The sequence below is a fragment of the Crocodylus porosus genome, unplaced genomic scaffold (assembly GCF_001723895.1).
Source record: "Crocodylus porosus isolate Cpor-Errol unplaced genomic scaffold, CroPor_comp1, whole genome shotgun sequence".
Taxonomy (NCBI): Eukaryota; Metazoa; Chordata; order Crocodylia; family Crocodylidae; genus Crocodylus; species Crocodylus porosus.
Window position 1 is genome coordinate 16506702 of NW_017728910.1, and position 25919 is coordinate 16532620.

General features: G+C 44.8%; 1 protein-coding gene across 1 annotated transcript in view; it reads left to right on the plus strand.

The window, feature by feature from the left end:
• Positions 1–25919, plus strand: part of NAALADL2 (N-acetylated alpha-linked acidic dipeptidase like 2) — a 1056665-nt gene that overhangs the window by 211317 nt on the left and 819429 nt on the right. Inside the window, exon 4 of the mRNA XM_019532747.1 lies at positions 21462–21553. The gene's annotated coding sequence lies outside the window, so the exon portion shown is untranslated. The remainder of the gene's footprint in view (positions 1–21461; positions 21554–25919) is intronic.

Consider the following 25919-nt stretch of genomic DNA (forward strand, 5'->3'; position numbering starts at 1 on the left):
TTTGCAACCAGTTTGGTGTACTCTGCTTAATACATTTTCAAAAAGATACTTTGGACAGATCATCATCAGTGTTAATGATAGTAAGAGAAGGGCTGGAGAAGAGGTCATTGTCAAAAGACAATGTTGCTGTAGTCCACGATCATTTTAATTTCTGAATGGGTTTTTTTCCCCTCTTACCAAGGATAGGATATAGGGCAACTGCACAAATAGTTTGGATTTGTATTTCAAACTGTAGAAGGTATTTTCTTGGCAAGGGTGAAACTGTCAGAAATCCTATCCGTTGTTTTATTCCCACTAGGATTTTCACACCACAAAATACCTGCCCACCCAAATGAACATAACTGTACAGTGCAGTCTGAGAGGGAATGCAAGAGAGCGAAAGAGGGAAAAAAATCAAATTCCCCAGTAGTGCTGCACATGATGTTATATGAGAAAATTGCTAGCACCAGCTTGAGCACTTCTGATGTTCAAAATGAAGGTCTACAGGGAGCAGCTGCAAATGGTTATGGCTGCAGCAACTACCAACAGAGCCCTGCATTTAGCAACTACCTTAAAATGCCATCCTAACTAAACTCCCTTCCTCCTACCAGCTTATTTTGTGTACAGAGGTGTATAGTTTATAGCACTGTCTCACTGCCTGAAATTTGGAATTCCTTTTTATGCCAACATTGCTTGCTCTGGTGACCTTTGCATATACCTGTTTCATTGCTACACCCCTCTGATAGGTCTTGCGCCTGGACCAATAGCTGTTCAAACCCCTCAAAAGTTTGTGAACTGTCAGTTCTGTTGGGAGGATTTGACAGCTGGTTTCATTAAAGCAAAATGCCTGTTTAAATCAATAGTTGTACCAACGGAGAAGGCTTTATATGCCTGGCAGGAACTCACTCTGCCTGGATCCTGGGCCAGTCCTAAGTCTGCAAAGCTTAGAGTTGCATAATTAAGAGGTTCTTCATTGAGAGGTTCTTCAGCTTCATGGGCAGAACTGACTCGGGCATGTTTTTCTCTCTTCCCTAGCTTCTTGTACCCTCACTGCAGTAAACATATCATGCAATGGGATTTGGTCCTTTTCTGAAGTGAAATCAGGGAATGGGCTACTCTGGTTTGCCCCTGAGAGTAGAACGTTCCAGTGATGCCTCGCCTAGTGTAAATTCTCCCATGGTGTGCCCTATATTGTCCCCAGAGGAGTAGTCCAGCTTCTGACAATGCCTTTACTTACCACCCCAACTCTTATTTCTCAAGGCAGTGCCTCTGTTCTCAGGATAAATTCTGAAATCGCCTTTCTGTGGAAGGGAATTTGGTGGGGTGAATATCATAACAGTCCCAGCAGGCTTTTTCTCCTCTTGAGTGTCCTTCTGCAATGAGTGATTATACCTTTTTGTTGTTGCTAATTGCATCTCTTAACAGTGTGTGTGAATATACATGTACAAAATCACTGTTCTGCAATTGACATCTGTTGATGTCTGCCACCAGAAGCAGTATTACAAGTAAGCTGTCATCTTTGTTAGGATGATATCTGAAAAAAAAGTCACTGGTAACAGTTAAGAACTGAATGAATCCATTCTTCCTCCCATTTAATGAGACACATAACACCATTTTTACCATTTATCTGCCTTGAACCAGAAGCACCTCGCAGTGACATTTAGTTTGCCCTTGGTCCAATGGTTTCCAGCTGCCTAGGCCCATGCCCGATGTAGAAATAAGTCAGTTGATTACATTTCTATCACTTTTCAGAAACCTATAATCTTTGAGCTTCAATAATATTTAAGGAATACCAGGATAGGTTGATTCTATGTATCTAAATGACTTAGATTGAAAATAAATTTGCAATATTTGTCAAGATTTATTTACTGCTCTGTTAAGAAGGAACAATACAATAGTAAACTATTACCACTCAAATTTTCATTGCAATTTCCTTTTGGATAAGCTTAAATTCAAACTGAGTAGAGAGGATGTCAGTTAGTGTACAGATTTTTTAAATTGTCTATAATAAAAAGCTAATTGGTGTTTTGCTTAAAGAGTGAATTAAAAAAATGTTACTATAGAAACTTTGTATGTGAGAATTGCTGCTCTAAGTAGCTGTGAATATAAACGTAGTCTAATAACAACCTTTCCGATCCCCTAGCAGCACACTGAAGATAAAAAAAAAAAAGCATGAAGATCGGTAGAGCAAAAATGAAAGGCGGCGTCTGTCTGGCTGAAGTGATTTTTCAGGAGCGTATAACCATACCTATTTTATAGCATTAAACTCTCTACAGGAATTTTGTGCTGAATTTTTCTATTGACTATTGTCAAACCATGTGCTCAGCCCAATTCCCAAGAGACCTGAACCTTCACAGATTCAGAATGCCCTCATTATAAATATGTAAACTAATCTGTAATCTGTCAACCATGAAACATGCTACTCTGAAAACTACATATTCATAATCTGAGGCACTGTAATGATGGATCGTAAGTGACAGGTGATCTGATCTGGCAGCCATTTTCCCTGCCCCTCAACTGGTTTCTCAGCCTCTGCATATTTCTTGTAAATTATATAGATGGTGAAAATGCCTTTAAATCAAGTAGATGTCTCTTCTAATTCACACCATTCCTCTCCCACCAAAATACCCAGTTCCTTTAGCATTCAGCTGTTCTGAAAGGCGGCGCACCTTTCAGCCTGAATTACTGGGCAATAAAATTTTCTCTTTTCATCCTGATTGCTTAAGGCCCTCATCCTCCTGCTTTACCTGTGGCAGATTAGGGTGCTCTTGGTGGTTTTTGACAAGGTTGTTTGTGTAGTATTAGCAGTGGGTTTGATAAGCACTTGTATGGGCTGGTTTGGATAGGGGTTATCCTGCCTTGGGTAGGAAGGTGGATCGGATGACATCCTGAGGTCAGTACTAGCCCCACTTCTGTATGATTCTATATTACAGAGGCCTCGTCTATATTCCTGACGGACTCCTTGAAGTGAAGGGTATGTTGGGCATGAATGCAGCATCAGATTGCAGATATTTTCTGTGTCCTTAAAATGAGTTCAGATTTTTTTTTTTTTTAAGAATAGGGGTGCTGACAGATGTGGGGGGAAAAGACCACAAAACAGCACTTTACTGGAAGAGGAACTGTGTCAGTGTGACCCAGATCCCCAACGTCTGTATAGATCATGCGCCTCAGTGGGGCTTTTTGGCACTTTTATCTACTAGCTGATTGAATCAGCTATTAGATTTTTATCAGCTATTAGATTCAATCAGCTAGTAGATAAAAGTACCAAAAAGCCCTGCTGAAGCATGTAATCTATAGAGACATTGGGTGAGCCAGGTCACGCTGATGCAGTTCCTCTTCTGGGCTACGCTGTGCTCAGCACAGGGGCACTACAGGCTGAAAGTAAAGTGCTGGGTTTTTTTCCCTCCGCATCTCCCAGTGGCTCAGTTACCTTTAAAAACGGGGGATGTTTGTTTGTTTCTTTTATGTCATTAAGAGTCGTTTTTGCAAAAAAAAATAAATTTAAAAAAATCCCATTTTTAGTCAGCTCTAATAACTTCCTTTCCCGCTTCTGATCTCTCTACATCAGTGGAGCAGCTTCAAAAGAGGAGGGGAAGCTGCAGCAGCTGTTAAGTCGTAGTCATTATGGGTGCATAAGCCCATAGCATATATACATGTAGTAAAAAGACTCCAGCTTTAATCCTGCTTCATCCAGGGTCAAAGCTGTGGTGAGTTCACTCACTTGTATTGCTGTGGGATCATGCACACATGCTAGTTGTGTGGGCCGTTGGACCTACCTCTTTCCTTCCCCTTTTGAATCCTCTGCAACTGTACTTTTTGTCCATGGCCAACGAATAACCTCAGAAAAGGCAATGGAATGATACCCATGTGAAATTTGCCCTGAGATCAGGATATGCTCCTAAACTCTGACATGCTTTATTTTTATGACACCGAATATTTAGGACGTATGTAGTGATAAGTAACATAGCTGCTCTTCCTCCTGAGAGCAAAACAGCTGTCTTTTCTGGGAGTATCCTGAGGGATTTCCCCCCCTTGAACCAATCATGCTGAATGTAGAAGTTAATGCTGCTGATCTCATCATGCTTCATTAATCCCTTAGCACTTAAAAATAATCAAATAGATTTAAAAATAAATTTGTGCCAAAATAATTTGACAGCCTTGAAAAGTATTTACCTCGTGGCCTTTTTAACTCAAGATCACTAACCTTGAAAGGCAGGATGTGTGATGTTGAAGCTGCTGTCTTTTTATTACAGTTCCAGCAATTCCACCCCAACAAACCAGTCTCCCACAGAACTGGCAATTACAATGGCCTTTTATTTTGCCAGCTGTGAAAGTGCAGAAGTGGAAGCTGTGTAGCCCTTCCTGTTTGATCCAAACAGAAGTAGCAAGTCCTGCAGAGCCCTGGGCAGTGCCAAGCACTGGGGACTAGGGAGAGGGGTATCCCTGCTCTCTCTCTCTCTCTGCACTGTGATGACGCATGCTGCTGCAGCTGAGGAACAAGCTCGCCTAAACCAGCTGCAGCAGAGGGTGCCTGAATGGCACCCTCCCCTCCCCACAGTGGGATATTTTGATGTGGCAGGTACAGCCCAGCTATAGAGGCCAGGCAACCCTGCATCCTGTAGTGTATGGGGGACAAGGGAATGGCACCTGCCACCTGGTTTTTTTCCCCATAGATGGTGCATTTCCTCTTAATCCAGGAGCCTACTGGGGCAATGGGGAGGGAACTGGGCACCAGCAACAACCCCCCCAAGAAACCTGTGTCATTGGGCTTCTGCAGCTGGTGAGCAGCATTCAACAACAACAGTGCCATGGTGTAGGCTTCTTGTTCACTCCCCACTCTTCTCCACCAGATATGCTACTGGGTGAGGAGCTGTACTTCCTATGGCAAAAATCCTGGGGTAAGATTTGACCCTTGAACCTTCCCCCCCATAAATTACTGGGCATAGCATTGGGCTGTGTTCCTATGGGAAAAAAATCCTTGGGTGTGCATTCTGGTGCCCTCTCTGGTGCCTTGGATGGGTGCCCCTGCTTGCAACCACCTAGGTAGACGGCTAGATCAGAATCCATTAGATGCTTAACAAAATGTAGTTATGACACTACATTTTACTGTTTACTGTTTTACCTGAGGACCGGGTGAGACCATAAGGGGTTGGAGGAGGCCTCATAGGGACTCCACAGTGGCGTGGAGGTTCCTGGCACTGGAGAGGGCACAGCATTGTTTGGGGCATGTGGGCCCCAGCCCCAGAGTTAGGGGGCAGCGAGGAGCCCCGAGAGTGAGGAGGGGCAGCAAGGAGCCCCGGGAGCAACACAAAGGGCCAAGACATAACAACAGGACCCAAGTCAGGTCACACCAGCACCATCTGCGAGGCTTGGGCGGCGGTGTAGGGGAGGAAAAGGAGCCGCAGGCAGCGCCCCCTGTCATCGGGGCACATAAAAAATGGGCAGCCTCCCGCTGATTCCAATCATCTATTAATCAAAAGTCAGATCAAGGCGTGGCAGGAGAGTAAGCAGGCAGTTGGCCCATTGCAGGAGGGCGGAGCCACACTTCCAGAGGGGCTCCGAGAGTAGGACACCTGCTACACGGCTCTTTAAAATAAAAAACGCGGCACTCACCAGCTGCTGCCAGGCAAGCGGGGGGGTGATCATTGCTGCCCCCCCTGCCCCACACTGCATGGGGGGCTCTGTCATGAGTCCCCATCCCTGCCTGCTGTCCCAGCCCCAGCATCCCAGCTCTTAACAAAAAAAAAAAAAGCCCCCACTCACTTGGTATCAACATGCCAGGCTGTTGAGTGTTTCTGGCTTCTATATCAAAAGCCTATTGGAAGTTGCATACACCTTGCCTGCAATTTAGGTGAAATATTAAGCTCACTAGGAAGACTGCCCAATTCATACTCTATTCACAGTAGTTCACGATGAGATTTTCCTACATTGAGGTATGGGTCTGAACTTGTCTTAGTGAAACCCTTATGAACTTGGCCACTGGTTTCATGTAGAATCAAACTCCGTGTTATGTAATTACTCCTTCCCAACTTCATAAAAACTATAAAGAAGGATCAATATGACATTACCTGTTTCCTGAGTGAGAAGCTGAAAGCCAGAGAGAGCACTTTGGCCAGTACAATGGATTCCTCAGTACACCACTGGAAAGGTAGTTAAAGTCAGTGAAGGATTAGACTTGAAACAGTGTTCAAGTGGCAAATAGGTGATACATAGAATAGCACACGTCCCTGACCTGGTGTAAGATTATTCTTCAGTGAAGAGTGCATGTTCTAGAAGAAAGTGGTTTGTGAGCTTAAGAAAGAATATCCTTTTTGGTTAAAGTGTAATCTGATAACAGGCATGAATATGTTAAAAAAATAACAAGAAAACTCAACCCACTTGCTTGTTACATAAATTGATAAAACACTTTGCCTTTTTAATATTTAACTGCTGAAATAGGGGTTTATTGCAGGCTTTATATAATTAATAACAGAAAAATTACAAAAGTGTATTGTCTAATTTTTTTAATATATGTAACTGTGTTTATACAAATCCAGAAAGTTGTGTGCAGAATTCCATGCTATTGGTGTGTTGTTTTTTCTTTTCCTTTTTTATTTTGACCAAAAATTTTATCGCAGACCTGAGAAAGCATCCCTTTGAAACTTTTGCTGATGGTAATAAAACACAGAAAGGACTTGACAAATTGAATCAATTTTTGAGAGAAAAGCTCAAGGGGAATGCTCATTTAATCAGGGGACAGACAATTTTTAGCTTTTGAATAAATATCTGTTGAATAATTCAGTCATTTGAGAAGATTCCCCCAGAGCCATTAACTGGAATGCCGAAGTGTTCTAAAATCTTATACTTGCTGTGAATTCTGTTGTATCTTCTTTCACTATAGCACCTATTCTGTGTTCCTCACGCGACTTGTGAACAAAGAACCAGGATTTCCGAGAGAAAAGAATTTTGCCTTAATAAGCCAAATGATTTTTACAACTAGCTAATTATCTTAATAAGGTTCAAAACAGCATCTTGGTTTCTGTGAAAGACTGAAGATATTTTTGAATCGTTAGTGCTTTGAGTCATTCGGGTGTGATTTGTTTTTTAAGTACAGAGTTACTACTACTACTCCTCCCCCTACTACATTATATTAATGCCTACATATTCCAAACAAGATCAGGGCCTTATAGTATGCTATATATATATTGTATTAATACAGATAAAAAGACAGTTCTTATCCATTGAAAGCAGGCTAGAAAATTAATATTTTTCCCAGCAGGTTTTGAATGAACAGTTTTTGCGTTTCATTTTTAAAAAGGTGTTTCCAGATGGTAGTTTTGAACTGAAATTTTTTTTTTCAGACTTGTTGCAGAAATCCATACCGTCATACTAGAATTGATGATTTTGATTTTGACAAAGTTATCTTATTCATCAGGGAAATACTACTTTACTGTGAAATGATCAAGTTAGGTATAGGTGTGAAAACAGAAGAGAAGGGGAGGTGAGATGACTTAGCTCATCTCAACTCTCTCCAGTGCTTTATCTGCTAGACCCCAGTGCCTCAAAATACCTCCCCATACCATTGAGACATGGATTCATAGATTGTAAGGCTGGAAGGGACCTTGGAAAATCATCAGGTCCAGCCCCCTGCACCAAGCAGGAAAGACAGCCGGCATCAGGTGACCCCAGCAAGATGCCCATCTAGTCTCCTCTTGAAGATTTCTGGGGTAGGCGATTGTACTTTCTGTGGAGGCAGCTTATTCCACAATCTGGACACACTAGTTGTGAAGTAGTTTTTCCTAATGTTGAGCATGAAAGAGTCTTCCAGGAGTCTGACCATTACTTCTTTCCCCAAAGATGCCCTGGTGAATAGCCGCTCACTGAGCCCTCGATGTACCCTCTGATGTAGTGGTAAGTTGCTACCAAGTTCCTTCTCAGCCTTCTTTCTTTCAGGCTGAAAAGTCCCAGATCCCGCAGCCTTTCCTGCCAAGATGACATAGTTCCATTCATTAGAACTCTCTGGGTTCTATCCCACAACCAACTTCCTACCCACCTGACTGTCTCACAGTTAAGCCCACAGTCTTTCAGTTTTCTCACGAGAACATCGTGAGGTACCAGATTGAAAGATTTTTGGAAGCTGAGGTATATAATGTCAGCCTCCACTCTCTTATCCAGGTGGTGAGTCACCTGATCCAAAAAGGAGATGAGGTTGGTGAGACAAGACCTGCCCGCCATGAAGCCATGCTGGCTGTCATTCAGAATCCTACCTTCTGTAAGCATATTGCATGTAGACTCCTTAAAGATTTTTTTCCAGGATTTTCCCTGTGATAGAAGTTAGGCTAATTGGCTTGTAATTACCCAGGTCCTCCCTCCTCCCCTTCTGGAAGATGGGCACACCATTGGCTCTCTTCCAGTCCTCAGGGACCTCCCCAGATCACCACGAGTTTTGGAAGAGATTTGTCAGGGGCTTTCTGATTACTTCGGCCAGAGATGAAATTCATCCAGTCCTGCTGACTTATGTAGGTCCAGTTTCTTTAATCATTACGCTCTAGTTCTATGGCAATAGTAGGAAGACAGTCATTTGAACCCTACTCATTCTGTACCCTAGCTGGAGTGATTTTCCCCTTGGCCCAGAGAAAGCAAAGTAGTCATTCAGGAGTTTGGTTTTCTCCTGAATGGCAGTGACTACCTGTCCTGAGTTGTTGAGCAGTGGCCCCACACTCGCATTTGTTTTCCTCCAATTTCCCCTGTAAGCTAAAGAAGAGCTTCTTGTTGTCCTTGATTCCCATTGCTAATTTTAGTTCAGTCACTGTCTTAGCTTTTTCAATCTGATTGCTACAAGTGTGGGCCATTGCTATATAGTCCTCCTTGGGGGCTGTGTCTAGCTTCCATTGACTGGATGTCTCTTTCTTCACTGCATTTAGCTTTATATTAACACTGCATAAATGTTGTTCATGGAGCATCTATTAATATTTCACATGTCTTCAGTAGGAGATAAATACAGGTAGCAGAATTTTACAGCTGGAGGAATGAAAGTGGTGAAATCAGCTGACTTGCCTAAGGCTATAGTGAGTGTGTCTACACATGCATTTACTCCAGCCTAGATTTACTGTGCAGTAAGATGCACAGAAAGGGTTTTTGGATAGGTGACTACACATGAGGAGATTAGGGAGCAGATTTGCTCCCAATTTCCTGCAGCCCTGCAGTATGCTCCTATGGCCACTGGGGAGAGCTCCAGGCCCCAGCTGCAGCTGCCAGCACCTGGCAGCCATCTTTAAAAGCCAGCTCCTTTCTCTGCCCTGTGACCAGCCTCTTCCTTGCTTAAGAGCAGCATAGCAAGTGTAGAGGCAGCACACAACAGCTTTGCCCATGTCCACTCTACCTCCCTGCACTAGGGCTGCCCCAGTCCTTGGCCCTGGCAGTGACAACCAGCACCACAGGCTCCTGCTGGCTCACTGTACTGACTGTTGCCTGGCCAATGGCCATCTTGCCCTGACCAGCTTACCCACAACCAGCAACCACCTGGCCACCCGCAGTGTGCTGTCCCAGAGCTGCTGCCTTACAGCTGCCACCACCAGGGACACCGACGAGTGACTTCTGGATGTCACAGCCAAGGCCACCATTGCCCTCTTGGGCCTCTAGCTCCGCCAACTCTGGGCCTGCTGTGTCAGCCAGCACTGGTGGCTACACCTCATCTAGCAGACCTGGGACAATAAGCAGTGGCTGGATGTGTTCTGACTGACCCAGGCCACCTTCTGGGACGTGCTTCAGCTCTGTCCCCACCTGGAGCGGCAGGAGAGTGGCATGCAACTGGCCTTCCCCGCTGACACCCAGCTGGCCCTTGCACTGCTAAAGCTGGTCACGTCCACCAGCCTCCAGTATGTTGGACATCTGGTCAGCATGCACAAGGCCACCATCAGGGAGACTGTCTTGGAGGTGTGTGGTGCTCTCCAGGATGTGCTGGGGCACACTGTGCTCCATGTCCATAACTCCCTGGTGGAGGTGACAGGATTCCATGCACAGGGATTCCTCCAGTGCATTGGGCCCTGGATGGGACCTACATCCTGGTTACCTGCCTGCTCCACGGAGACCGCCCCTATTACAGCCACAGGGGATTTCACACTGTGGTCCTGCAGGACATTGTAGAGCAGTGGATTACATTCACCTGTGTGAGTACTGGCTGGGTGGGCAGCGTGCATAAAGTCCATGCGTACACGCTTTGGAACTCCAGCCTGGCAGGAGTGGTGGAGTGTGTGTGCTTCATGCCAGCAATGCTGGACCTGTAGCTGGATGCCATTGTGATCCCTTCCCTGTTCACTGGGAACCCTGCCTTCCCACTCCTGCCCTGGATGATGCAGCCCTACACTGGTTCCCTGGATCCCCATGAGGCCCACTTTAATAACAGCTTGGGCAAGAATTGCACTCTGGTTGAGTGCACCTTCGGCTGCCTCAAAGGCTACTGATGCTTCCTCATCGCTTGCCTTAAGGTCGCTGAGGAGAACCTCTCGCATGTCATTGTCGCAGCTTGTGGACTGAATAATATCTGTGAGGCCCGGGGAGCACTATTCTGTGAGGCCTGGGTGGAGGACGAGTGGTGGGCAGAGGACGCCTGGCAGCAGAAGCACCACTTACAGTGGCAGCAGCAGGTCATCTCCACTGAGGCACTAGAAGAGCCACACACCTGCTAGCGGGGGCCAGGGCACTGGGCATGGGAGGGTCTAGCTGACCACCTCCTCCAGCACTTTCTGTTTTAGCCTTGCTGCCCTGCTGCCCACCCTCCCAAACCCCCTACCCTCTGCACCACTCTCATGGCAGACACATATCCAAACAGCAAGTCTTTATTCCCCTCACATCTCAGTGATCTTGACACGGCATCCCCACTGGCCATAGTGGCCTCTCCCCTGTGTCCAGATGTTGTGCCTGGAGAGCCATGAGACACAAACCTTTTGTGAAATTTGAAACATTTCAGAGAAGATACCCTGCCCGGCCTCAGATCAGGGGTTGACCATGCATAGGTTCCCAGGGACCATGGTAAGTAGGGTTGGCAGGCCCAGGCCCAGGCAGCTCCTAGCTAAGCCCTCTGCCCCCATGTGCTCCCCTGGGGCTGGCGGGCTACTGGCTGCTGGGTGCAAGCAGCCTGTCTTCCCTGCCCCATTCCCAGGGTGAGACAAGCCAGGCTCCTGGCTTGACCTGCTGCCGTGGCTCCAGACCCCACTCCCCTTCAGGCCACCCACTCTGCTGCATTGCCAACCAGCCCATGGCATCCAGGCTCAGGGGGCATGGGGCTCCAAGACAACTGAGACAAAGAACTGCCTGTGCCCCTGCTCTTCCTGTTGGGGGCCCTTCTGGGGAGGCGCCACAGGGCCCCCCCCCCACGCTGCTGCTGTCCTTTGAGCATGCCTCTGCTGCATGTGGCCTGGGCAGTGCACAATGAGCACTGGGTGCCTGACCCACTACGGCCTGTTTCTGATGCTTCTCATGGTGCCTGGCATCAGAGAAGTGGAATTTTTGAAAACGGACAATTTTCCAGTGCTTTATTTTTCCGTGGAAAATTTTCCATTTCTAAAAATTCATTTTTTCATAAAATTCATTAGTAACAATGAATAGATGTCAATATAATGTTAGGCAAGCTTGGGAGTTTCAAAGGTGTAATTAATGTTTTTCAGGTGATTATCACTAGGAAGTGTTTGAGAAAGTGTATATATGTTTTATTGATTTGTAAACAGGAGGGTAAATACACTCATATAATAATCCAAACCAGAAATCAAGTTATGAATTCATCTAATTGGCTGTGCAGGTCAAATCAAAACCAAATAAACTCACCGTTAAGCTTGTTTCTATTTCTTAGATTCTTGCATCACCTCTGGAGGGAGTCTATTCCAGGCCTTGGGGGCTTGGACAATAAAGAAGTTTTTTGTCAAGTCCAGCCCAAAATGGTCTTGGAGGAGTTTGTGACCATTGAACCTTGTTATCCATTGGGATGCTCTGGTGAACAGGTGTTCCCCCAGATCTTGATGTACACCCTTTATGTACTTATAGGCTGCGACCAGGTCATCCCTCTGATCGTGTGTGTGGCTCTCCATTGGACTCTGTCAAACTTGTCGACATCCTGCTTGAATTGTGGGTCCCAGAATTGGATGGAGTACTCCAGTTGCGGCCTCACCAAGGCTGAGTACAGTGGCAGGATGACATCCTGAGATTTGCTTGAGAAACATGTATGGATGCATGCCAGCATGTGGCTCACTTTACCAACTGCGACATTGCATTGGTGGCTTATGTTCATCTTGTGGTCAGTCATGATCCCCAAGTCCCTTTTGGTTGTGGTGCTAGTGAGTGTAGCACTGCTGAGCCTATAAGCATGATGTGAGTTTTTTCCCCCCAAGGTGGAATACCTTGCATTTATCTGTATTGAATGTCATCAGGTTCTTACCTGCTCACTTTTTAAGCCTATCAAGGTCAGCCTGGGTCACCAGCCTATCCTTGGGGCAGACGCTGTACTCCAAAGTTTGGTGTCATCGGTGAACTTGGCAGTCCGCTTCTGACACCAGTGTCCACATCATTAATGAAGATGTTAAAGAGTACAGGTCCAGGGATGGAGCCTTGGGGGGCAACCACTGGTAACAAAGCGCCATGATGAGTCTTTTCTATTGACTATCAATCTTTGGCTCCAACCTTGGAGCCAATTCCCCAACTATCAGACTGCGATGTAGCCGAGGCTGCAGTTGGCCAATTTTCCCATGAAGAGATCGTGGGACACCAGATCAAAGGCTTTTTTAAAGTCCAGATATATGACATCAATCTCTTCTTCCTTGTCCAGGTGATATGTCACTTGGTCATAGCAGGAAATGAGATTGGTCAGGCAAGAACTACCCGCAACAAACCCGTGCTGGCTGTCCATCCCTCAGGATGTTGCCATCAGCGAGCTTTTCAAAAATGGTATCTTTAATAATTTTTTCCAAAATCTTCACAGGGATTGAGGTCAACCTGATTGGCCTGTAGTTTCCTGGATCAACTTTCCTCCCTTTCTTGAAGATAGGAACCACATTGGCTTTCTTCCAGTCTTCAGCTACTTCACCTGAGCGCCACGAGTTCTTGAATATCCTTGCCAGTGGCTGGGCTATGATGCCTGCCAGTTCCTTAATTACTCTGGGGTCCAATATGTTAAGACCAGCGGACTTCAAGGTGTCCAGCCTCTCAGGGTGTTCCTTTACAAGTTCTACACCGATGTTGGCTATAAATTCACCCTCACCCTGGCCATCCTGCATCATGTTAGGCAGGGCAGTCCCTTTGGGCTGGTGGAAAACCAACACAAAGTACCTATTAAGCAGGTTGGCTTTTTCCTGGGTGTTGGTTGTCAGGTGTCCCATTTGGTTTAGCAGGGGTCCAATGTTACCCTTGCTTTTCTTCTGACTCCCCACAGATCTGAAAAAGGACGTTTTATTGTCCTTGATCTGTGTAGCCAGTTGGAGTTTGGTTGCAGCCTTGGCTTTCCTGGTTCGCTCCCTACAGGTATGGACCAGTGCAGAATACTCTTCCTTAGTGGTGATTCCTGTCTTCCATCCTTTTATAAGCCTCTCTTTTTAGACGTAGGAGGTCTACAAGTTCCCTGCTGAAATAGCTGGCTATGACATGGCCAGCCATTTGTTGTGGCAGGGCCTGGGGCTGCACAGCTGTTGAGGGAACTGCTGGTGGAAACTGCAGCTGGGAAGCTGGGTAGGACAGGATATTGCATGCCCGAGGGTCCCTCCTCTGGTGACATGTCACCGGAGGGGACAGAGTGGGGCGAGGGCTTGGGCAGGCTGCCTGCATTGGCACAAACCTCACGGTTGCAGGCTGAGTCCTGGGGCACCAAAATAATGGTCAGCTGCTTCATAAAGAGTATGGTCTTGCAGGCATGGCCGGACTAATGGTTGTGGTCAGTCATGGCAACACACTGTGCCTATAAGGCCTTGAACCCTATGCAGCACTGTCGCGGTGACCAGTCATGCCCTCCCTCCTGCATCTCACCCAGTAGGGCCTCATAAATGTGGGCGTTGGAGCACCCACCCCACTCAACCCACGCCACTCAAACTGGTACAGCACCTCCATCTCTCCTCAGGGCACCAGAAGCTCGCTAGTCTCCCCCTAGCTTCAGTTGGGGCCCCGGGTGGAGGGCACAGGCATGCGCACCTATGTGGCCCTGAGCCTGGATGGGGAGGATGAGGTCATGCTGGGTCCTGCACCAGCTCTCTGAGCCTCTGTGTGGCTGTCCTGGTATAGCCAGCCCTGGGCAGCTGCCAACAGTGCCCAGCACAGGGGCATGGCAAGGCACAGTCAGCCACATGGCAGAGGCTATGCCCCACAGCACCTGCAGGTGCAGGGCAGGCTGCTGGGGGCATGCGGCAGGCAGGTGGTGCTGGCTCTGCTACCAGAAGCAGCCTTTATGTGGCTCTGGGGGTCTGACAGGGCTGGGCAGGGACTGCACAGCCAGCAGCATCCTTCACCAGGCTTCTGGCCTTGATGGCACTGCCCTGACTGCTGCATGGTACAGGGGTGCTGCCAGGCAGGCACAGCAGGGCTGTGGCCTGTCCAGCGGGACACATAGGGTCTGCAGTGCTCTCAGGATCCTTGGTGTGTGTGCTCTAGAGCTTTTGTTAGCAGGCTTTTATAGCATGTACACAGGGGCTTCTACAGCAGCAGCCCAGCCCTGGGGCAGGAGAGGCTCCTAGGCTGCAGCCCCCTAGTGACTGGGCAGACCCAGGAGCAAAATTGCTCTCAGATCGCATCTACATATGTGTTACTGCGCAGTAAGTAATAACAGTTAAGTTTGTTACCTGCATTTGTAGGTAGCAAATTTAAGAACAGTTAAGGGTTTTTACTGCTCAGTAAGCGTGCGCATGTGTAGATGCGCATACTCACTGCGCGGTAACACATCTCATATAGATGCACCCAGTGTATCTAATTTCAGAGTAGAACCTTACACTGGAGTTGAATAGGTTGTGGTCTTTACAATCCACCTATCAACCTGTTAGTCTATGTCTAATATAAGGCTTACATCCCACCTCCCCAATTCTGCAGGTGCTTCAGTGTATTTATAAGGTTACTCATAAGTATTTTTATTGACCTCAGTGACAGCTACTCAAAGGAGTACAGATATACGCGTATCTAAGCATGTTCACTGTTGGGGCCTTGAACTGATATCTGAGTTCATGTTGATTTTATTGTATGCTAATTGGAACGCTTGTTGTCCCCCCCGCCCTTGGTGTTTTTAAGTGGATAGTTTCAGAATTCATTAGAACATGCTAGTATGTAATAATTGGTTACTAGTGGTTTTCTAAAAGAAGTGTGTATCATGAGTAAAGAACATCTTAACTCAGTGCTGTTTTTTCTTCAGTGTACATCTTTTAGCTCTATTAATGTAAATACCTCTTTTAAATGTCCGTCATAAACATCATCTGTTGTCGTCCAATCCCTAACTGCTCAAGAGCTACACTGAATGTGACTCCATAGGGTTTCATAAAAAGGTAGATTTAATCTTTTAATTAATATTTACATAATTACAATGTAAGACAGATAAATTGCTCTAAAATAAAGCTTTTATCTCAGTTGTAGTGAGCAAAAAAACTACTGATGGCACAGGAAAAGCATGGCTTTTATATTGAGCCCAATAAGAGTAACAAATTTAATAGGTTCCTCTACAGACATTATCATTTCAAAGTCTTACTTTCACCAGAAAAAAACCCAATAAATCCTTGTGTTTGCCTGTCAGAGAATTCTTCCTTTTTCAAATTAAATAGATGAGTTGTTTTGTTGTTTTAAACTTCTCTCACTTAGATATTCTTTGTCACCTTAATTGACTTTGTCATAAGGGGACCTGTTCTTTGAAAGATAAAATATAGTTTAACTCTGAAGCTAGGATGTTTCCTTTCTTTCTTTTAAAGTCTTTGGATTTGTCTGTTTGTTCCCCTTCTCTTGAAGGCAAACTGTAGCTCAGGGCTTCCCTGCTTCTGAGTGGCCAGAGATGGCATGACATGTTGTGTTCCCCACCACTGCTGTTGTGGAACAGGCAGCCTGGATCCCCCAAGCTCCCTATTACTGTGTATGAAACTAATAAATTCTGCAGCAGGGCTGTACTTGTAAAAACAAGCACTGCCTTGCTGCGGAGCTTTTTTGTGTGCAGCAGCGCATGTGTAGACACTGATGCAACTGGCTAGGGCACAAGGGTGCTTCCTGCTGCCTAGTCCCACACTAAAGCACCTTCATGCCCCAGCCACCCCCAGCACCTTGAGCTGAGTCAGAGCAGCCCCAGGCTGGCAAGCTGATCCCCTGAGCCGAATGGCAGCCGGGGATGCTGCGACCCGGCTTAGTGTGCTGTGGAGAGGCTGGCTGGGGCATGAACATGCTTTAGTGTGGATGCGTACCTGGGAGCTTCCTGGGAGCAATAAACTTCAGAGCAATAAACGCCGTAGTTTATTGCTGTCCCCTAATGGCACATGTAGACGTGCCCTGAGTTTCTGTCCAATTTCTTTACAGAGGTGCTGTAAGTTTAAATGAATCAGAAGACTGAAGAGACAGTGATTCTGATACTGTAGTAGTATACATATCTTAGGGAATTATTCTGACATCTTTCAATAACATCATGGAGTTAACTAAAAATAGTTGTCCCTGAAAAATTGTCTAACATCTTTTCTAACTGTAAAAATGGTCCAATGAAAGATATTACAATAAATCTTGCTTCTGACATATTGAAGGGGTACCTAACTGCTATGAGGTGGTCTGAGTCTTTCCTACATTTCTGGCTTCATTTAAAACCTAGTTTTACTTAGATATTTGAAGACAACTCCATGCAACTCTATAGACAATCTCATTATTTTCACGACCAGATGATTTTCTTCCAGTATGACTAATACTCAGCCAGTCCTTGCATCAATACAATTGATATGAGAGTCTAGGGTTTGTGTAGGCACAGATTGCAGGCTAGTTATTTCCCTGTGCTATTTATTTATTTTGCTTGGCGGTGTTTGAAATCCTTTCAAATTAAATCAGAGTGTTCTGATGACTTTATAGATTCCCAATGTTAATTTCAATGGCAGGGACTGCAAGGATATGGTTTTGCCCTTTTTCCCAAGACAGCCCCTTAATTACCAAAAAGCTACTGTGCAACAGGCACCTCTCAGTTACTTATTGATCCTCCCCCGCCAATTTTATGCATATTATGCAGCCAATGATTTTGTAGCATCAGAAAGCATATTATTATCCCTAGTATCTTTCTATCTGTTTGTGCTTGGTACCTCAATACCAAGTTTGTATATCATTGGCAACAATTCTGTTTAAATTTGTGCCACGTTACCTTCACATTATTCAGTAAGGCTACTTTGCTGGGCATCATGTTAAAGAATGAGAAAATCTATGCTTTACTTTTATATTTCTTGTAAAGAAGATGGGTTAGTAGACTGCAAGCGGTGCAAATGGCTACTGGACAAGTATGGAATTTCACATGTGAAGTTGTTCAGGGAGTAGCTATATGTTTGAACTCAAAATTAACTGCTTGCTTAATACCTCTGTAAGAGGCGCTGGGCACACTTGTTACTTTAAGAAGAGAGAAGGCTTTGGAGGTGCTGAGTTGGCAGGTTGGGGAGCACCTGACCCAAAAGGAGCAGGGCTTAATGGGGAGGTAAGCTTAGAGCCAAAGCTGGGGCAGGTAGTCCTACCCTGGCTGCTGACATGGAAGGAGCTCCTGAGGAAGCAGCAGACAGAGAGAGACTGCGCTCCCAGGGGTTAAGAAGAGGCAGTAATAGAGCTGAGATATGGTCTGGTGGTTAGTGATTGAGATAAGGGGTCGTGATGGTCTCAACCAGCCTGGTAACAGAGAGGAGGGCCAGGAAGTAGGACTAGAGCCTGGGTTCCCAGGGGTTGGGAACAAAGGCTGAGGAGCTGGGCTGGAGAGCCTGAGGCACTGGGATCCCCAGGGGAGCTGTGTGTAGTTGAGGAGCAAAGGCAGTTAAAAAGACAGAGACCTGTGGCATGAGGTGCCCAAATGATGGATATAAGTGAAGCAACATTAGGACTTGCGGTGTGGGGATGCCCCTGGGGAGAGACACTTATGGGATGGGACATAGTGCATGATTAGTAATATCTGTGACGCGTGGGAGTAGTGTAAGGGGCAGTTGGAGCCACATAATAAGCCCTTGTGGTGCTGGATCTAGATTTGCAAGGATCTAGTAATAACAAGGCATGGCAAGTGAGGTGAAAGGGAGCCCCCACTGTTTCTCACAGCTCGAGCAGGGATCTCTCCCTCCTCCCTCCCACAGTAGCCAGCATGTGGTATGCTAGCTAATGCTGAGGTGTCTGCTTTAGGGCTTTTAAAGCTAATCAAGAGGTAATATCCCTCCTTGGAAAACTCCCTTCCTTGCAAAAAGTTGTTTAAGAAGAGCTTGAACTAATGAGAGGGGCTTTCCTCAATCCAGAGTGGATGTCTGTGTGGTTACAAACTGGTTGAACTTAGCCAGGTTAGACTAACTTACAAAGATTCAATCCATTGAGGCTCAGGCTTTTTGCACATCTGCCTATATTTACACCTTTAATCAGAAACCATAAAGTATAGAAAAGCTGAGCTGCCTGTAGAATGGACTGAGATTTGTACTGCTGATATGTTTGATTACATAAAAAAATAAGCTGCTGAGCATCCCTTCCCACCCAAAAAATAATAATATTGGTCTAATTCACCAAAAGGGCTGACAGTTTCTTACATCTACCCCACCCACAAGTGAAATAAATATAGATGGCTTGATGAGAGATGAGAAGGCCTAGTTTTCCATGTATCAAATAGATCTTATTCTGCTTTTAGGGGGAAAACTTTTGTAAATCAGATTTTAGTGATTAACAATGCCTTTTCTGTTTTGACCCTAAAAGTCTGTGTGCAATTTGCAGCAGGGAGGGAAAAAAGGGAATGCTAATTACCCATATGCATCCTCTGCACTAAGTGATAGTGGATATGTCTTTTTCACTTCCTTCACTCTTAGTATTCTGCCAAGAAATATAGCCCTGCCTATCTGCTCCAGCTCGTCATATTCTACACCTGGAAAAAAGGATCTGTAAGGGCACCCTCTGCTGCCACTCTTAAGTAATCCAGAGACAGAGAGCTGAGTGATAGCAGGCAGCACCGTGGGGCAGCTTCACTGCCTTATCGCCTCATCTTTGTGTTTGGCCTGTGCAGGAAGGACTATTCTCCCCAGAAACAATGCTGTTTTTTCAGTAAGTCTGAAGAGGACCCATTCATCTTCTCCCCAGCCTGGAAAAGTGCATTGTAAAGAAGCACAACCAAGAGACTCTTCTGTATAGACGCAAACATAACTATTATTTGCCTTATGCTAATTTTATTCTCATTTGTTTTCTTATCTAGCCCTGACTTCTTCTGGACAGATGTTAATTATTAGTCATAAAATACCTAGCTCATTTAATGAGAAGTAGGTCCCCTGTGCATATACTACTTGCTTTGTAGTCCCGTTCCCCTGCTCCCATTTCTGTCCTGGGCAGGGGCTGAGTATTCCAAAGCACCACTAGTATGTAGGATGTACAAGCTGTATAATGATGATAAACCAGATAGATTTCATAGACATTTGGGCTGGAAGGGACCCCAGAGGATCATCGAGTCCAGCCCCCTACCCCATGGGCAGGAAGTCAGTAGGGATCATAGGATCCCAGCAAGATAAGCATCCAAATGTCTTGTGTCTTGAAGGCGTTCATAGTGGGTGATTGAACTGCCTCTGGTGGCAGTCTATTCCAAACCCTGGGGGCTCTGACAGTAAAGAAGTTCTTCCTTATGTCCAGCCTGAATCGGTCGCGGCAGAGTTTGTGACCATTTGATCTTGTCATCCCTTGGGGCGCTGTAGTGAACAAATGTTCCCCCAGATCCTGATGAGCACCCCTGATAAACTTATAGGCGGCCACCAGATCACCCCTGAGCCTGCGCTTTTCTAGGCTAAAGAGTCCCATGGCTCTCAGCCTGTCATAGTAAGGTCTGTTTTCCTGACCTCTGATCATGCACGCGGCTCTCCTGTGCACTCTCTCAAGCTTCTCCACATCGTTTTTGAATTGTGGAGCCCAAAACTGGACGAAGTCCTCCAGCTCCCCCGAGTACAAGGGGAGAATGACATCCCGGGATTTGCTTGAGAAGCATCTATGGATGCAAGCCAGTGTTTTCTTCGCTCTACTAGCCGCAGCATCACATTGAATGCTTATGTTCATCTTGTGGTCAATCATAGGCACTGCCAAGCCTATAAGCATGCTGCAGGTTTTTCCTCCTAAGGTGGAGAACCTTGCATTTTTTGGTGTTGAACACCATCAGGTTCTCATCTGCCCATTTCATGAAACTGTCAAGATCTGCCTGGATCACCCTCCTGTCCTCAGGTGTGGATGCTTTACCCCAGAGTTTGGTATCAGCAGCAAATTTGGCCAGTCTGCTTCTGACACCAATGTCCACATCATTGATGAAGATGTTAAACAGTAAAGGCCCTAGGACAGAGCCTTGAGGGACCCCACTGGTGACCGTGTACCAAGATGATTGACTTCCATCAACGACCACCCTCTGGGTCCTACCGTGGAGCCAGTTCCCCAGCCAGTGATCGTGGTGAGGTTGAGGCCGCAGTTAGCCAGTTTTGCCAGAGGTGATCATGAGATACTAGAACGAAGGCTTTTTTAAAGTCAAGAAAGATAACATCGATCTCTTCCCCCTTGTCCAGGTGATAGGTCACCTGGACGTAAAAGGAAATGAGATTGGTTAAGCAAGACCTACCCGCAATAAACCCATGCTGGGTATCCCTCAGGATATTGCTGTCAGCTAGTCTATTAAGGATGGCCTCTTTGATAGTCTTTTCCAAGACCTTGCCCAGGATAGAGGTCAGGTTGATGGGCCTGTAGTTTGCCAGATCTACTTTCCTCCCTTTCTTGAAGATAGGCACCACACTGGCCTTCTTCTGATCTTCAGGCACTTCACCAGAGCACTAGGAGTCTTGAAGATCTGTGCCGGGGCTGGGCTATTATGCTTGCCAGCTCCTTGAGTACCCTTTGGTGTAAACCATCGGGGCTGGCTGACTTGAAGGTATCCAGCCTGTCAAGGTGTTCCTTCACGAGGTCAGCTTCGATGGAGGGTAAGGAATCTCCTTCCCCTGGGCCTCCCTGATCTACAGTGGGCAGGGGAGTCCCATGGGACTGATGAAAGACTGATGCAAAGTACCCATTTAGCAAGATACTTTGCTATAGATCTCAAAACACTTTACTAACAGGGAAGATGCAGCACAGTGAGATGATATCTTCTACCTATTAAGTGTAGTGCCTCCTCTGTTAGAATATGTTTGATGGGAAGATCTTTTGCAGGAAAAAACTGGTCCTAAATTCTTTGGTGGAGAGCAGCTTCTTTCTCTGTTTAATAGCAAAACGTTCATGTTTCGAAAATGAATAATGATATACAGTTGGCTTTCTTCATGGAGTTAATTTTGAATTGTAATGTATTCTTACTTTTGCAGAGCATTGATCTAGAGTTCTAAAAGCAAGACTAAAAATATGCCTTCATGAAAACGTGCCTACAAAAGGTGACCCTTCTTGTTTTGGCTTTAAGGTACGTGAAAATAGTTATACTGTATGTTATCTACTTTTTTTGTTCCACTGTAATTGTGTTCTTTAAAAGATAATACAGTCTGGAAATTTTAGATGGTTAGGGAAAAATCTTTTAAGGGGATAAACTTGAAAATTCAGGATTCATTTAAATGAAATTTTGATCTAAGCTCAAAGTTTAGGAGAGGCGTGTCAGGGCCTTGTTGCACAGAATTTCAGGCGGCTCCTGGAGCTCTACCTTGAATTGTCCACACATTAACAACTGAAGCTAGTTTCCAGGGCTTTAGGCAGCTTAGTTATGCCACTCCAGGTTAGGTTTATCTCTGAGCTGTGTTACCCAGCACATGTCACACTAACATGTAGCCACTCTAGGCTACACCTGCCCCAAGATTAGGGTGACCATTCCCCAGATCCCTGCTCACCTGTGTCCCCTGGCTCCAGCTTAACTTGTGGCTGCTGACACTGCCCTAGGAGAAAGAACCTGCCTGTCAGGCCAATGCTGCTGCTGCTCTCTGAGTTGGGAGAATGGCCACAAATTAGTTGGAGGGCACAGGTGAGCTATGAAGGCTGGAGGGGTAGGGAGAAGCTTGGAATGGGAGGGGAGAGGAGGAGGATTTTACTTTCATTGCTCAAGGCCTCTGCTGACTTGAACGCATGACTGATTTAAACCCAAACTAGTACTAATACCTATCAACATTTGAGTAGCTCAAAGTGCAATGTGTAACAAGACCCTCAGAAAAACAGTAATTTGCTGAGTGTTCGAGGGCATCAACATTATTATGGAGGACTTTGCTATGGCAATAAGGTATTTGGTAGAAACAGAAAATAGGTACTCAAAAGAGAGGTCATGAGAATTGAATGGGAAGTGCAATAGAAGGGCAGCAATAAATTAAAATCAAGCTGCAATAGTTGCCCTAGTAAGCTTCTGAAATATAGAAGCAATGTTGCAAACAAAATCAGTAGATGGGAATATAAATATTTGTCCTGTTTTCCTGAACTACTTCCAATTTCACTTTTAAATGTGATGGAAGCAATATAGATTTTGTTTTTACAGTTCTAAAAAAAGCCTAAGGTGTTCAAGAAACTGAATTACAATTCTTCAGGAAATTAACAGCAAAATGAGAAAGCTGGCTCCGACAATTCTACATTACATAGTCGTTCACTTAGATTTCCTGTGTATAGTGTAAACACCCTAAAATACTTTTGCCTACACCTCAGCATCTTTCTGTTCTGTCCCTATCCCTGTAATTATTGCTCACTTTAATATGCTTTATGATAGGGTGTGGCACAGTTGTTATGTTGATGCAAAAGTGAAATCCTCATGGAAAAGTACCGTTTCTGTAGATTTTCAAGCATTTTACTTTCTTGGCTACATACTGTAGGTAAGTATTATTTGTGTATATATAGTGAACCCTTTTTGACCAGAGGTATAATATATATGAGTGCTTGCTATGGGTGTCTCAGTCTGGCAAATCATGCAAAATGAGCATGCTTCAGGTTGGGAAGCCTTTCTCTCTAATTTGCAAGCTAAATATATTTTTATATTTAATAAGTTTAACCAGATTTACTTCTGGTCCAAATGCCTCCCCTTATTACTAGCATAGTTATTTATATCGGGCCACAAAGCAGTAATCCATACCACAATTTGAATTTTGAACACCCCCAAAAAAGTTCAGTGGCTATTCAGTTTCAGGCCTGTTCCTCTACATTTAGAGCCAGATAGCTTTTTTGAACGTGACTAAATTCAAAAGAAGTTTTGCCTGATTACGGACACTGAAGATAAAGCTTTTAATAATACTTCAGATGGAATAAATGATCTTTTGATGGCATGCAGGGCAGGCCTTACCTGTTGTTGTGGCCTTATCTCTTGCCTCTTGCTTTGTTTTGTTACTACAAGTTCCTTTTCCTTATGATTGCACTATGAAAAGGACTGGACTTTCCTTTCATCAACATTGATGAGAATTATGAGTACATTTCAAAAGGAGAATATCCCTCATGGACTTGAAAATTAATTAAATTATTTAAAGTCCATATTGAGTGGGCAGCTCTTTAAACAACATCTAAGCAGAGATAATCTGCTGATATATATTAAACCTCACTACCTGAGAAATCTTTTGAAGATAAGGTAATTCAGACATTACAGTTGGGTGACTGCTGGGAAATGCTATGTTATTTACAGCAAGCGCTGTACTTTCTTAAGCTGTTGTCACTGAAGAAAGAAGTTAGATAAAAAGGTAATCAATAAAGGCTTTAATAAATTGCTGATAGAGGTAGTTGGATGGGACTTATAATGATGAAATCACTTGATATAGCCACTGAAAGCAAAAAAATAGGCATTGGCCAATAGTTAACCGTAGTAACTGTGATGTAGCTGTGTCTCCCCCCATTCAGTGAATAAGAAATTCGCTGTTATGGCTCAGATTTTAGTGTGAGAACTAGTAGATGTTACTGAATTGTGTGTGAGAGACAGAATGACTGATTTTACAAAATAAATGTAAATAAAATTGTGCATCATAAAATGACTATTTCCTTTCCTATATTTGCTCCCAGTGGGGAAAAATAGCAAAAGCCCCATATTCTGAACCTAAAAATGTCAAGAAAGTTTTTACTTTGAAGCCATTTATTTGCATAGAAGGTGGGGACAGAATGCTTATTACTTTTCTTTTTTGCTTGCAAACTGAATGTGGGTTCTTGGGCCACAAGTCTTTGGCTGATCCTAGTGTGAAATTCTTGCACATTTTTCACTCTGTAACCTGTGGAGAAGTAATTTTGCATGCACAGGCATGACCAGAAGCCAGTCTGGTGAGAAGTGTGGCTCTATACATACATACATTGAGAGGGAAAATTGATTGACCTTAGAGTTGTGCATTGACCAAGGTACATACAATGATGTATATCATAGAATTGTAGAAATGGAGAAGTTTTCTTATGTCTTTATCCATCCCAGGGTAATTTTTTGGCAGCATGGGTATCTTGCAGCACCTCTTTTTCAGTTAGGGCATTATTGTGCATGGAGGGTGCAGCAAAATACTCAGGGGCCTTATTAAGGAAAAATAGCAAGCAAGCTTCCATTTTGGCATGCTGGTACTGCACCTTCTTCTAACACAATGGAAACGTATGCACCTGTTCTTCCTGCAGCTAGTGTGTACAGAACTTGGCAAAAGTGTAGGTGTCATAGATTTTTAGTCCAGAAAGGAACATTTACCTGGACCCCCTGCATTAGCTCAGCTTAGTGGTACTCAACCTTTCAGCCCTGAGGGCCAGCCTTAATGGTGACCCAGCTCAGTTCTGCATGCTGGGATCCTGCCTTTTGCTGCCTCAGCCTGGTGCATCTGATTTAGCACACAGGGCCACATTATCCAGCCTGCCCTGCACCGCACAGGTCTAGAAATTTCACAGCAGGGGAGTACAAATGAATGTTGCCATTCCTCCCCATTGCCAGATTTCTGAATGCAAGGGGAGTCCAGCAAGCTGGATGGTGCAGCTTTTCAGGCCGGACCTGGCTTGCAGGCTGTGGATTGAGCACCTGTGACTCGGGCCATAGTACTTCCTTGTATGAAATGGTGCTTCAAGTACAATAGCTGCTTGTAACTTAAGCTTAAATAAAAACTTAAAGTTTAGAAACAATACCCAATTTTGATTTTAAAATGTGGTAGAGAATCCACTGCAATTCTTGATAAGTTATTTCAGTGATTGAGTACCCTTGCTGTTGAAAATGTGCACTTCATTTCTCGCTTGAATCTGTCTAGTTTTAACATACAGCCATTGAATCTTGCAGTAGATTAGGTGTCATCTTTTTTCCTGTCTCCCATGATTGTATGTACAGATTGGTCAAATCGCTCATTTCCCTTCTATGAGATAAGCTAAAAAGATTGAGCTATTTGACACTTAATAAGGCAAATTTTCCAATCATTTAAACACATTCATCATTGAATCATATCAAACTTGGCATACTTGAATGCTGGAAACCGGAACTGTACATAGTATCATTAGGTCCAGGGACAGTCTCATTAGGTTCAATATAGAAGCAATATGACCCCTTCACTCCCACATGATAATTCCTTATATATACATCCAAGGATGGTATTAGCCCTTTTAGGTACACTGTGAGCTGCTGTTCAGATGATTGTCCACCGTGGCGCTCAATTTTTGTAGAATCTCTAATTACTGCGGTGGAGTCCCTTATCTTGTATGGCTTGTTCCTGTATACAGTAAAAGCTGCGTTATCCAGCACTTTACCATCTGGAATTCTCTATTAACTGGCATCTGTCATAGACAGCATCTTGCTGTGCGGGACGCTGCCGAGAGGTGTCACTAGCAGCTCTCTCACCCACCATCCGCCATTGTGATCGTGTTGAGCTTGTGCTTGT